The sequence below is a fragment of the Argopecten irradians genome, chromosome 9, assembly GCF_041381155.1.
Source record: "Argopecten irradians isolate NY chromosome 9, Ai_NY, whole genome shotgun sequence".
Lineage (NCBI taxonomy): Eukaryota > Metazoa > Mollusca > Bivalvia > Pectinida > Pectinidae > Argopecten > Argopecten irradians.
Window position 1 is genome coordinate 14,779,685 of NC_091142.1, and position 15,904 is coordinate 14,795,588.

Here is a 15,904-nt window from a genome sequence, read left to right on the forward strand (position 1 = left end):
TACCTTATACAAATACATTTACCTGTAAAACTTTTCCCTAAATTTATCTGAAAGTTGTTTGACCTGCATAGTTTAGGGATTAACTTTTATTGATGTTCAAGATTGATCGATAATTTGACCCTTATATAAATTTTCTTTTAGATAGAGATTAGAAGATTCAAACGAGTTTTAGATACCTTTTTACGATTTGATCAGACACATAAACATATACGATGAATATAAATGAATGTCGTGTACTAGAATATTGAACGGAATAAATAGTTTTTAAATACCACTGAAAAGGTACCAGAAAATGTCTGCTAGTTCGAAAGGCACAGTTTCACTTCAAGTTTATAAGTTACATTTAAATTATTCGAAATGAAGCTTATCCTCGCTATATTGCGGAGCTCGATTCTCATATTGATGACTTTATAATAGGAACAAATGTACTACATTAACCATCGGCCAGGTTGAATCCTAGATCATAACAAAAACATTTGATCTTTCACCTAATTATACATATAGGACATACACGATGGCGATCATGTAAAATAAGATTACACTTGGCATTTAGATCGGGACCAGGTACATATTGACATACATAGTTTAATCAAACATTGATATCATTCTTGCTCTTCAGAATTTTGAGTTATTGAACTGTGATAAAGGATCGAACCCGCCCACATATATCATCCTTTTATGTGCCTTTATCTTTCATGTAGGTTTTTGCACGTACTTTAATATTTGTCTTTGGTTAAATAAATATTATGACGATATAAAGCTTTAATTCGATCAACTTAGAGTGTGAATTAATGCATTTGTCAAGTAGTTCAATTTAGAGAAATTACTAGCATTGCAAATATCACCGTTGTAAATGACTATATCTCTTCATATGATAGATGGCAGTGTTTTTACACTTACCTTTCATCAAAGCGACCGTGGTTCGAGTCTTTCAAAATAGAGAAGTTAATACAATTGAAAAAATACCATTATATAGTTGATAAGTTTTGCCCATTTCTGTGATAGACGACACACTCTTACATTTCACCAAGACGACCAGGGTTCGAGTCCAACATCGGGCATTGGACAGTAGAAAGGTCTGTCGTACCATGTTGATTTTCTTGCTGTTCCTTCGGACTCTGCATTCGGAGCAACATGTGTCAAAAATAAGCAGATATAGATGTATCTTGAAGATATAGTAGATGTCGGAAACTAAATGAATGTTTCATTTTCCTATATAACTACATTTATATATCTGCATATCGATTTTAACACCGAATTTATTTTCCATCAATCAACTTCTTTGCAATGAAAGATACAACTATTTTTAAGGAAACACATTTGTTTGCGTTCTTGAAGATTTGACATTTTCTATATATCTTTAATAGAAACGATGTTGACCTGTAGTTGACAATGATAGGTAACTCAATGCTCTGATGACGCTTACCGGTACTGTTTTGTAACACCTAGGACTAAATTGATATTGATTAACTTACCTGTAGGCAGGCTATACGAACTAGTCCAATATTTACGTTTAAATCATGAAAGAAGTAGTAGCTGATATTAAAAAAATTTGAAGAAGATTATGTATTGTTATTTTATAATTTTGCAAGCGTATTCAATTATTAAGCACATTTCCAAAGATAGTTGAGTCCAAGCAATGACTGCATACCTTACTATGTAATTCTACATAAGTATGACAGGGTCATTCACTGTCAATTTATCACATACTTTGCCAGACTAAAGTGGAATATTGGAACCATTTTCATTGGCTGCACTGCGGGCATAGAATTCAATGCGACGTCATGATAGAGACAAAAATGGATATGAGGGTACTAGGACAAAATATTCCCTTCTGTTTGATTTTTGTAGCATACATGTATCTGAACTTTGAGATTCTTTAAAATATCGTTGGTTGTAGTTATGTGAGAAAAATATATTATTTTTTCTAATTTTTTATTTTCTTGAACTTTAAGTTTTGTGCTCGCCAAGACACACACACACACACAATAAAACATTCCTAGACTCGTTTGATAAAACTATCATATAATATCAACACTTATTTGATATCCTATATGTACATTTTATTTCACATTTTGGCATTCTATAAAATATCATTTCAATGAAATAACACATGATTGTTAATGCATTCTAGCTATCTCAATATTATACATTATAGAATCACCTTAAAGAACTCGGTTAATGACTTCATTCACCATTGTTGTATGGACAAATAACACTTTCTTACGTACAAACAAGTTCCAATGCTTACTTTTACTACATTTACGTGTTTAAATATCTGCTTGTAATTCTAAACGGTGAAAACGTGATTATTTGTTTGGTAATAAACCTTATACACCCCGGTATGCACGTATTTATTATATTTTGAAGGCTACTTCCTGGGCATAAAAGAACACTTTGGCATTGACTTTTGAAAGCCGCGTTATTGATACAATAACTGGGTCATTTGTAAACTTTTTCTTCTTCTGAAGTTCAATGTTTTTCCTGTGTATCATTTTGAAATAGGTTGTAAAAATAACGCCCATAAAACACCCTGGGGCTAATAGGGTGATACTTGATATCGCTTCTATTGAGGCCATTTGACTATATTTGAGCCATTGAATTTCAAAAATGCTATTATCAAATACTGATTAGGCTTATCTATCAGAAGTCCTGGTAGTGTCAGTAAAACATCTGAAATACAAACAAACGGTATTGATATCTGACCTTTGGCCATTCAAGGATTTTTTCGATTATAAAGAACTCTGTATACTTTTTTTGCCATGGCCCACAATACGATAGTAATGAGCGACTGACAAGTTTTCAAATAAATGTCATCCAGGACATTAACATAGCAAAATTTGCCTTAAGATTTGAATGACAATTTTAATCGTCATTAAGAAGAGGAGCGTTTGATATACTTGTCTTTATTTCTATACCATATTTTTAGTTGAAGTTTTTAAAATATATAAAGCCAAACATTTTATAAAGACATCCTAAGGGGCCAAAAGAAAAATGGTTTTATAACCAGGTGGTCGTAATACACAGGTTAAATTGTTTCATTTGGGTGGTCGCTATGGCGGGTTTCACAGTATACATTGAAGTTCACTATACAAATATCCGGAAGAAAGTTAGAATAAAGTCAATATCACTTTACGTGACATTTCTGGTCACCGATATACCTTTATGTAAATAAAGAGTTTATGTAGGACAATATATATTCTACAAAATGATCGTGTAATCTAACAAGTTCTGCCACTACAGATATCTTAGGACGACATCGGTTGATGACCTTACCAGACGGAGGTAGGACGTCAAGGCAGCTGTAAATAACCAAAAAACAACGTTAAGCGGTAAGAATTCATTGTAATATATTCAATACTCATGTTATTCTATTCCATGTTAATAAAATGTATCAATTATGCACCTTTATTTCGGTCCATATGGTTTAATTTCGCCCGAGAAGAAACGATTTATTTTTTTGCAATTGAATGGCCATATACCACCATGTGGACCGGTACTAAGGTTCTTAAGTTTTTATTAGATATGTGGTTTCTTTCAAGATGCTCCACCGCCGACAGAGCATAAATGATATTCATCATTTGAACAATAATTGGTGTTTAATCGTGTATATATATGTCTAATTAACACAAAAAATAATATAAAATAATTTATTTCGCCTATGGTGCATGCGCAATCAGTACTTCATTCCATAAAGGATAAAGTGACACGGATTTTTTCGGGATGCAATTAATTATTTTTCATATTTTAGTAGCTCAAACTTTTCAATGGTGTTAATGGTGTAAAGTAAGTAACTTTTTTAACTGAAGAAAAATACTAAATCGTCTGCTACTGTTTTTGATAGTGAAAAAATACCATTTGTCATCGGTGGAGCATCTTTAACAAATGTCAAAAATAATTTCTCATGTGCATATTGATTACAAACAAAAGCATTGGTCAAAGAACGCACCCCTGAAGAATACAACTTTTGGGCAATGAATTTCGCAAAGGAATATTGACTCGGTGTTTCTCAAAACGGTAACACCGAATAAATATCCTATATATTGAACGTCACGTGACCATGTATACGCTAATGAAAATAGTAGAAAATCAGAGAATATCTTATATATATTTTGAACTTTAGAATTTTCATTGAAGGACTATTTAGTTTTTAAATATTGAAAAAGGCGATAAATGAAATGGTTGTATTTCTCATTATTTTTTTCTATGTTTTGCTACTTACATAACATTATATGTGAAAGTATAGCTATTGCATATGCCATCTGGTTCCAAGTTAGTCGGTTTATGTCACAGTATGCCAAGGCATCGTTAATATCACTTTTTCTTCTAACTATAGTCAAACTTGTCTATACAGATCACCCATGGAGACAAGGACAAATAGGCATTATATCCAAGTAGACTTTATACTCAGGTAAATTGTAATGATTTTTTTCATTTTTGAACCCGAGAGAAGGTTTTTATACAGAGGTGGTTCCAAAGGCGTATGTAACTGGCTATAAAACAGTCCTATCGATAGGTTCTATCGATTGAAGGTCATGATTTGAAAAATGGTATATTTATATATAGAATCTAAGCAAATCAAAGTATGTTGTCAACTTGATCGATTGACAAGTAGCATGTATGATTAGACTATCACTCGGTTTTTTTACATAATAGAATGGTTAATGTATATTCGAAGAAGTTTATATTTAACTATTAAAATAGCTCAACCTTTCATCGAAATATAATTGAAGTAAATAAAGTAAATAAATAGGAACGGTAAAATAGACTTGGACTGCAGGTCTGGAACTTGAATGGGTTGATTGATATGTTAATTAAGTTATTTGGAACTTATCTCAATTCACACCATAAGCTGTTGATTTATGTTGCAATAAATGTGTGCAATGCATGCATTAATGAGTTAGATATTCGGGCGAGATACTGGTAAATGTGGAAGTAGCTTTAATGTCACTACCCATACATCAAGGTAAGTTAACTGCATTTAGTTAACGTTAATGTCAGGAGAAGAATTCCAATATAACAGAATCCATCTTCATTTACACAATGTCTACAAAGTACAAATGGTATTTACTTTGTCATCTCATTCTAACAGTTTTCCATTACTTGTCTGAATAACTTAGCCAAATAATCTTTTGACATGAGCGGAATGTTTAAATAACCTGCAACTACAGCCTGCAATAACTCTTCCGATTTAATGCATATTTATTGCACGTCGGGTAAAAGTCAACTTATCTTAACCTTAGCATTAAGTAGGATAGATTGCTGGTGTGTATAGAGGTGACTTTTCTCTACAAAATGTAATGTGTGGAATGCGCTGTGCAAACATGCAACCAGAAGTTCTTGTATCCGATTTTTATTGCAAATATATGTCTACCGTTGTATATTTGTTTTGAATATATATAATGCCTGTTTCGTGCTTTAAGTTTGTGTATTTTGACACTTGACGTACGTTATTCAAACTTATGTTATATAGCACTCACGATGATGTTTGAATAACATAAATTTGTCTCCGAGATAAGGAATTTTTAAATTTTATCTTCACATTTCATACTTTCGTTTTACTAATATAAATCATTTGCTCTAGAACACCTGATGAATTAAGTGTCATTTGATTGCGATTCAATATCTTTAAGTTCAACGTAAATAATTTACCTGTCTGTTAGGCGTCAGATCAGAAGGTACCATGTACATATTTATATCTGTAACCACGCTGTCGTCGGGAAAATGTATATCCACAAAGTTATTCTTAGAAGGAATTAATATATAATGACGTCGTACCAGCGATTTATCAAACAAATGTATAAGTTTAATCTTCCATCTTCCTTTTGGTTTAATTTGCGTCATCTTATAGTTAAGTGCCATTGTAAGTTGTTACAATCGTATTAACGATTACGTCATTTGAAAACGTCATTTATATTTGAGTAACATAACATGCGTTTAACAGATACAAACAGATGACAAAATAATCTATGTCTTCCCAAGAGCAGACAATTCTACAATATGCAAAGACGGTAAGATAACAAACAAATACCCATAACAGCTATTGTATGTAAAAGTGTTAAGGCCTTAACATGTAATTTAAGAATCCAATCAGTAACAAACTGTCACATTAGAGCAGCCAACAATCGCATATGTGAAGATCAATTAGTATCGCATATAATAAATTACAATAAAAGCTAAGAAAATCCATTCCGTGATAATATATCTTTAATATATTACAATATAGGATTAAAAACAAAAATCAATAAAAGAGCAAGTGCTACCAATGGTATTTTACATAGCAGTCATTCAATATCATTAAGAATCGTAACAATGGTCTAAATGCATTATTCGTGATGTCATTGTGCATGTGTTTTCAGTGCCACGAACAAATAATTATCATTTTCCCCTCAGCTATTGCTACATCATATGTTATCCATTGTGATAATGTTAGGCTGTGTAGGTTTTTTATAAGTAATGAATTGCCTCACGCTATCCACATGTATGTACAAGTTTTTGACTAATTAGTTTTTTTGGTTTTTGTTCTGTATTTAATATCTTTTTAATTCATGACATGAACATATATATCTTGCTTTGTTACTACATCTACGTAACATAGAAGACAACGCATTTGGGATCTTTATCTCATTGATATCATGACATCACTTAATCTCGTAATGGATGTTTTTATATAAAATTCACACATTCTATATCCGATTTTGCTGTTTACCAATCATTTTCTAGTGAGGTTCAGATGAATTGAAACGATTCACATTGTTACAATCATGTCCACTCATACCTGTTTCTATCATTCTTGCATCTTGTGTACACATTTATGACTAAAGTTTAATCTTTTGATGTCTAAAGGAACGATTATAGACGAACATTTTACGTTAACATTGATATTCCTTAATGTTTTGAGTGCATGAGTACTGACGGTTCTGATCTGACCTTAACCGTTATGATATTATACTGTAATTTCATTAATGCTCTATGTTATATTTTTTACCTCTATCTGATCTCTAGTATTTCAAGATTTGATCAAGATATACTATCCGTGAATGCCAAAATTGATAATTAATTAGCCAATCAAAGGCGCTATTACAAATGACGACGTTATACCAATGAAAATGCCCGTTACAAACAAGCATGAACTATTTTATTTTCTGCGTCTTTCTGTGTAGGCAAGATAAATATGTATTTTTTCTGCATACGTCAAATATAGAGTTAAAAATAATATATTCTTCAAAAAGTTTAGTTTCTACAGGAGTGATATATATAAGCGATTGATTTCACGAGTACTGAGTTATGTATGCTATAATGACGAAATATGATAGATGTCTATTCTTGACCCAAATCTTTTAAAGGGGACTATGACATTGCGAAATGTGTTTGCCTTACACTTATATAGACGAGATAATTGTCGAGTCAGTTTTCATAATTCGGCATGTAAATTCAAGATAATAAGTTAGAAGAGATCTGACATACAATTAAAGGTAAAAAATACTACTAAAATATGGACAAACAGTTAAAGTAGGGCTAAGTCACGTTCCCACTGATTCAATGAGGAATTGCAGCCGAAATTGTTCAATTACTTTCATTTCATTTGAACCACACATAAAGAAATGATAGCATGCCATCAAAGTGTACAATTTAATTCATCATGCGATAATGATCATGTATAAGACATCTCTAATCCTATGTTTGACAAACAGATATAAGATAAATAGCACTGTTAATCTCTAATGATATCGTATAAGGATGTTTATTCAAACATGCATTTTTGGTATACAATTTATATCTGATCTTTGGAGACAGAAAAAAGACGTAATTTTCGGGAGCAACAAAACCTGTCAAAGGCTAGTGTATGTCAAACAGCACGACTAAAAATTTGTTTCATTCTTTACAGAATACAGATTTGAAGTAAGGCAAATAGTCTATTTATCAATATTCAAATATTAAAAAATGAATTAAAAGATGCACAAATAAAATACAGAATGGTCTTTCAATATGCATGACTATTACATGTGCATATTCAGTCTGGATAATAGCGTTTAAGAAAACTAAAGATGGAGGGGGAGAAAGAGGTAGATGGTAAGATAAGATGAGATGTTTGGCGTACGACGGTTTAAGGTTAAGCAAGTAGCATTTAAATCTATATCTCAGTGCATTAAATAGGCATTCACGTACAATCGGACTAAGTACAATTGTACCAAAATTACATTTACATTACACCATACTGTGGTCTATTTAATTTATTACTATTATTATTTTTTTTTATTTCATTCGGTAAATAAGGATGTCAATAAAATATTAATAAAACATTAAGATATTTAAAAGACGACAATTTGGTTTAAGTTTTGTAAAGAAATCTGATATGAATGAGATCATGATTTGTTTTTTCTTTATAACTTTTTGGGGTCCTGGCATTCACATGGAATCATGACAAGATGAATATAACAAAATTGATATATTACAGCATTATATATAAGACACTATATGTTTATCCATCTGAATAAATAGCATGTAAACCAATAATGGAATTTTAAAAAAAAAACTTAATTAAAAAATTCCCTATAATAAATGATTTATTTATATACCTTGTCACTTTTGACATGTATATCTTCTATTGATGGTGAAATACGGTATGTACACTTAAAGCTACGGTATTGTCCACCTCTGTATAATGACCACCTGCTTAATATGATCACTTATTCAGGGTCCCAAATGGTAATTAATGATATTATTTGCCCTATGTATATAGATCACTTGGCTATATATAACCCTTCTTCTTGCTCGTCGGGGGTTCTTTATACACATATTTCAACTTTCATTCGCAGTTATCAAATTCCACGATTTCCATTTCAAAACAAGTTCGCGAAGATTAACATTCGCGGATTTATAAAATTTCCATAAATACCTAACATAATGAATGACGTAAATGTTAATTCGCGGAGATAAACTTTCGCAAATTTACTAGGATCGCGAAATTCGCGAAAGTAAATGACACGCGAAAGAAGTTGCTTTACAGTACCAATACCAAGTTCAGGTTATCCTCGCCGTTCAGCGGGTATAAAAATCAAAACATGATGACTCAACATGTAAAATGAACTGTGGGTAATAATCGCTATACCGGTAGTGTCTATGACCTGGGCCTGCCACCATAAAACTTTCTCAAGACAGATTTTGTACTCAAGTCTATGTAAAATCCTATACTTTAGTAAAGAATCTGTCTGAGAATAGTTTTATGGTGCTGGGACTTGTTATCGCAACAGACTCTACCAAAGCCACATATATACAATAACAGAGGTTTGAACATCCAATAAATTGAAAGTTTATAAAACCTTCGGAACTTTCCGTAAACGAGAATGTTCTCGTTTACACTAATTTACGGAAATTACCTAATGATCCCGATTGTGAAGTTTACGTAACGTCTGTTGTGTCAGAAACAGGAGGTGGACTGATCGAAAACCTTCGGAATATTCCGTAAACGAGAACTAATATTCTCGTTACGACAAGTGCCGAATGTTCCCTACTGTGAAGGTTATTAATCGCATATTGTATCGGTAACATGAGATGTCTATTGAGCCGTTTTCATCCAATCCATCTTATTTCAAACGCTGTAGTGACGAGATGTAACAAGCTATGTAGTGATTTTAAAGTTTATCGATAATAAAACAATTAATACAAAGTGGACTGTCAATGATAAAATCAATGGTCTAGTCCGAGTGTACAACAAAGAGACAATGTAACCCAATGTTATATTTGAAGTAGATAATTCATTTTCAACACAAAGGTTTTATCTATTTGCCTGCTAGTTTTGGACATTTAATAAAGTAGAATAAACATGTACATAGTTCCTAATTTACTGTACAGAAACTATCACATTTTGAAAGTAAAGGCGATTTAAAACATGTTTTTTTTCTACATCATGCCTCGACAAGGCGTTTAAAATTCAATATTACATTTCGCATTCCCTGTAAGGAAAAAATCAGCTTCTCGACGGCTGTTTTCCTCAGGTACCAGTTTCCTGTTACCGGTTATATAAAATAAATAAAACATACATATAAATGTTTACATATCTCATCAACGATATGATGTCTTTTGATAGAGTGATATAAGAATATGATAAATTTGTGATAGTTAGTCAAATGATATCGTTTCTTACTTTAAAAGGACTATGTATGGTATGTTTTGTCCAATATAATAAAATTGTTCCTTAGACTATCAGACACACTAACAACATTTTAAATTCGCTTTATTTATGTATATTTAGGTGGTAACCATGACAACTGAAACTACAGTAACATAACACCTTCTTAATATTCCAAACTCAATCAAACTTTACATTATGTCTTATCCAGGTTAAACAAATGATGGATTTCAGGACTAAGAAGGGCTCAAACCATATATAGTGCATTGTTAGACTTTTTGATGATTTTTAGGTAAATATTGCAATCGTGTAAGTGATAGTCGTTTCATAAAACTTTTCTTTCTGACACTGTATTGTTTATGCCCTAGTATAATCCAAACTCCGTCAAAGTTTCAAAATGTATGAAATGACCACTCAATTAAGATATTATTTATGTACTCAACTTACATTTATGTATGTAAACATATTGACGAAAGACGACTTATATGACATAAGGCTATAAGTAACGCTATTAACGCCAATAGAAGCTTTGTAATATCAGCCTTATCTCAGATTTTCCGGTTTATAGAAACTAGCCTAAATAACATAATATAACAGCGTACTGGGCATGCTTTTAAACGTGACTGACTTTGTTGTGATAGTTTGCCGGGTGTTTAAATAGGCGACACTGTTATATGATTTAGTGTTTATACCTTATTTTAGACCTAGGGTGTTACCTCGTACTGTCCGGTATATATATTGGGACTTCAGTTAATTTGTTTAGTTAATGTTAAAGATTTATCGAAATCATCACCATTCTTAAACTGGTCACCAGTCTCTAGAATGTTGAAAACATCACTCTAATATAATGGCTTGATAATGTTATTTCTACGACATGGCTAATTCTAGTATAGAAATTCTGCTGAGCAAATGCCATCAATCACTAAGGTCCGATAGCCAGTCAACACCCTACTCAATAAATTGAACTTTACAATCGGTATTTTACCGTTATTTACTACGTATATTTGTGGATAAAGACTTTAAAGTCTTTATGTCAGTAATTTTATCGAATAAAAGGATATGGAAAGTTTGGTTTCTGGATACCCTTTAAATTAATGTGTCTAATTTAAAACTGGATGTCAACAGACGATTGATTATGTTCTAATTCTTTCCGTTTTCTCAAAACAACCATATATTTTGTCCTATAGTCAACAATACCAATGATATGATATTGTTGGTCTCTTGTATATACTGATGAAATTGTTCATATCTTAAAATAATGTTGTTGTTTTTTATTTTAGTTGTGTATATATTCAACTCAAATTACTGTTTAGTATTCCAGTTTATTTCCTTGCTCACGTGCCGGCTCACGTGCCGTATTTGTAGTTATTATAATTATATATACCGGAATGATACATTTTTGAAGTGTATATATGTAAATCCGACGGATTGTATTTCGATACCTGTGTACATTGTCAAATTTCTACCTTTATATTCCTTATCTTAGCCACCGTATATATATTCTAACTAATCAATTTGATGTTGTCCGGAGTTTGTGATTTTTGCACAGGTTGGATCAATTCTTAATGCGTTCTATCGTTCCGGAACGCTGCTATCAGCTACCGATTTGTCTATTAGGTCAAAACCTGAATAACCGGTCGAATTGTTTTACATGTCAAGTTATATAAGGTAAAGTGAGTCAGTTTATTTGATCAAAAGGTGTAAATCTATTTTACTCGTCCAGTACCTAAAACCCTGGCATTTCGACAGGATCCCTTTACCTATATATTCAAGTTTATCGTCCTTTAATGATTTATTTTATTTTATCGGAGAATAGTTCAATGGTGTCACCACCAGCCTTTTGATAGTCCCTTGGATAAGACCAGGGCACTACTTCACATGCATGAGCTTAGCGTGGCTTTTTCTTTGTATGTAGATAAAGTTAGCTATTTAAGGTAGAATATGGTTTAGTGTAGGTATATGAAATGAGACAAGGTTATACCGAACGGACGTCATAGGTAGACTAGCAGTCAATATGGACTAGAAAGTAAGTATCATAACCTTTAACCTTGCTTGCCTCTTCCGGGACTATATGTTACTGGGATTTTAGGTGACATTATCCAACCGGTCAATGGGTTATCGCCGTATATATAATATTTGAAGAGATTATTTTTTTTCTTGGACCGAAGCCATAGCAATTGATAGGACAAAAAGCCAATAATCTTTCATTGCGGAGGGTAAAGAGTACGGTATGCGGGTTACCTCTTGTTATTTGTTACACATGTACAGCCAGTGAATGTTCCATGTGTAACGTTTCGATGTTTTGTACGCTGTGTCATCTTCATAAGACAAATTAACAAATGATGAAGACGATTTGTACACTGTTATCTTCAACAGCCAAATGACAAATCCATCATTTGATGAATGTGACGGTGTACACATCGAGCTTTTAACCACTTACGTCACTTATGATATATTCGCTTGTTTGGTAACAGATATCATTATAAACCACACAACCCAACCTGACAAAAATATATGGAAAGAGTCATAGAGCTGAACATATACCATATTACTTCTTCTACTTAATCCAGTTGTCCTCTGATATATTTCTATTTTCGATTTTTTTTTCCTGTTCAGTGTTATACTATTGAAATTCTCAAAAAGGTAATGTTTCCACTTTGTCGTTTTCTCTACATGTTTTTATATATCACTTGCACCGAAGTAATACTTTAACATTGAAAATAAAACGGTTATATGATTGTAAGTTTATTGGCATCGCTCAGTATATTTCCAACCAAATACAATAGACACATTATAATTATTTAATTTGCATGTAATTCACAACTGACATATCATATTACAACCTTTGTAGTATTACTATTCCGACTTTGCATATTACAGAGTTATCTGCCCTTGTGGGTAGGGTGTGATTGTGACGTTATATGTTTGCCAGCGTAACGTCATACCTTTAAGAGAAAACGACGCGGATTTCTCATCACAACATATTGTCGTCACAATGGACACCCACCTGCAAGAAAAGTGACTCTGTAATATGCAAAAAAAGAATAATTAGTTATTTGGATAGTTAATAATGGAATTTTATAATTTGCGACTTAAGCTGAGATAATGCAAAACATTTATTACCGATTAATTTCTGTATCAAATATCATCATGATATTACTCTATCATGTTATGTTCCTGATAAATATTGTAACTTGCTTTTAATTTGTAAAATAACGATCAGACTTTAACTGGGTATGGTTACGATGAAATAACTTTAAAAAAAAATATGTCATGGAATCTAAACCGTTGAAATATACTATCGTCATAGTAATTGACATTTAATAAATCTGCATTCATAGAGACATAGATAAAGTGCATAGCTTCGTAAAATGGAAGCCATGTCTCGGACTAGCTTTGAAATCATTGAGGATGGGAAATGTGTATTAGTGTCAGTGGTTAATTAACGATTACTGGTAATATTTAACTAAGGAATATACCCAACATATATAGACAGCGTCACCTTAAAATGGAGCCAATGAATGAAATATCATTTTTGTTCATTACTTTGATAATGCAACGACATTAAATATTACAGCTTTTGAAAAGGGTAATTAACATCTTTTTGTAATGATATCCTTCACATTTTTCTTTCATAGGGTCCTAAATGACAAATTATTACTTGATATTGATAATGGGTTCCGACAGCTTGGCGCTGTGGTAGATTTCGGTCTTACCCAAGTATACATAAGCGCTGTGATGTTCATTTGTTTAACAAATATGTTATAGAATATAACACTATTCCAATCGATAAATCAATACACATATATGAAAGGTGACATTTTTGACAGCGATTGTGACCTCCAAAGGACACAAAACAACCTTGACCTAGCTAATAATGACAGGGAAATCCTTAACGAAGTAGCAATATACAAACGTGAAATTATTTATTCTATCAACTGCGGATTGACATTTCAACGTTACATTTATCTTTTTAATTTTTCTAAAATAACAGAATTGTTTGTGATAAATTTCCTAAATAAGAATGCTCTTAAGTATTCATATCATACAGAAATTACAATATGACATTCTCATTTCCCTAACATAAAACAACAAATGATATATTTGATATATGATAAAACATATTATCATTGCGCATTCTATAGGTTAAAACCATTCACACAAATGCACGTACAATATACTGTCAACCCTGCCTTAGCGACCACCTCTGTATAAAACTATCGGCTTAATACAGACAACTTTCATAGAGTCCTAAATAACTAGTTTTCACACAGTTTGTGCATAAACACCACTTTCTCTCCGGGTAGTCTTTCTAGACAGGTTTGACTAAACAAACTTTATTCCTTTCTTGCAAACTAACTGATTAAAGTGTAAGACTTAACACATTTTCAGGTTTTAGAACATAAGTTCCTGACATGTGATAAATTGCGACATGAGTGACCTTGCTTTAAGGTATAGCGTGAGCTAGATCAATTACAAATTGAGCCATTGAACTGCCGTTTAACGTGTTATAGATGTAGGTGGTCAGATATCGTGTCCCGTATCCGTGACAAAGCTTGGTTAGGTCTATAGAGATTTATTATAGCTTTAATCGTCAGTTCAATAAAACTTGTCGTTTCGAGTGGATGTATTTGTTGACAATAAGTACCCTACAACACGTACTACACTTGTGGGTGTCGGTAAAATCTACGTCGTGATTTAAATCTTAATATTACAACTCAGTGTCCAGTTTTTAACCTTGTTGGCGCAAATTTTGTCTTTACTTATTAAGGACGTACCATCTATCCTAGCCTAATACGAGTAAGATATGATCGAGTTATCTATTTAGAATTATATAGTTTGACATGAAAGTATCTATTATAACGCATTGTGATAAGAAAACTACAAAGGCACACATATACTATCCCGTCAAGTAAGAATAGTCCTTAACTAGATAGTAAACCCTGTGTCCAGTTTTAACATTATTGATGTAAACTAGTTTTAGATGATAGTTTTAGATGAGAACTCATAGTTTATCATATTCTAGAATCGATGTATGACATAACAATTTATTCCGTCTTTGCATATTACAGAGTTAGCTCCCTTGCGGGAAGGTATCGATTGTTACAACATTGTTTTGTGAGCGCAATTCACGTCGTTTTCTCCGAAAAGTATGACGTTACGCTTGCAAACACATGACGTCACAATCAATACCTACCCGCAAGTGCAGATAACTCTGTATATGCAAATTCGGAATACAATGGATAGGGGTAAGAACATATAAATTTGTAGAAATACTACCCTGATCTTGCAGGACATTTACTAGACACATGTAGCGGTCACTTTATAACCATATTAATACAAAATCTAGCTTAACATGAGAACACACAGTATATCATAATCTAGAATTATTTTTGAAGTAAAAATATATCAGTATACTGTGGTAAGAAACTTTCAAATGCTCAAAACTACTATCACCATCTAGTCAGAATAAACCTTTACTAGGTGATATAACAGTTATGTCAAAAAGCCATAGACCACCTAACTTGGTTGTACTGGCTTGAAATTTCCAGATAAATTAGGACCAAAGTGGAGGGATGGGCACACTTAAGTAGCTAAGGGTTGTAGCTATTGTCTATTACGAAAGTGGAATTGCGAGGGTATACATTCCCACTGTTTGACTTTTTCTTAGTGTGCAAGAGAGTGCATATAGTGACTTCGATGTACTTCATAGAGTATATTTGGGAATGATTTCTTGAAGTACATTACGACTAATGAGTTGTTTTATTCATG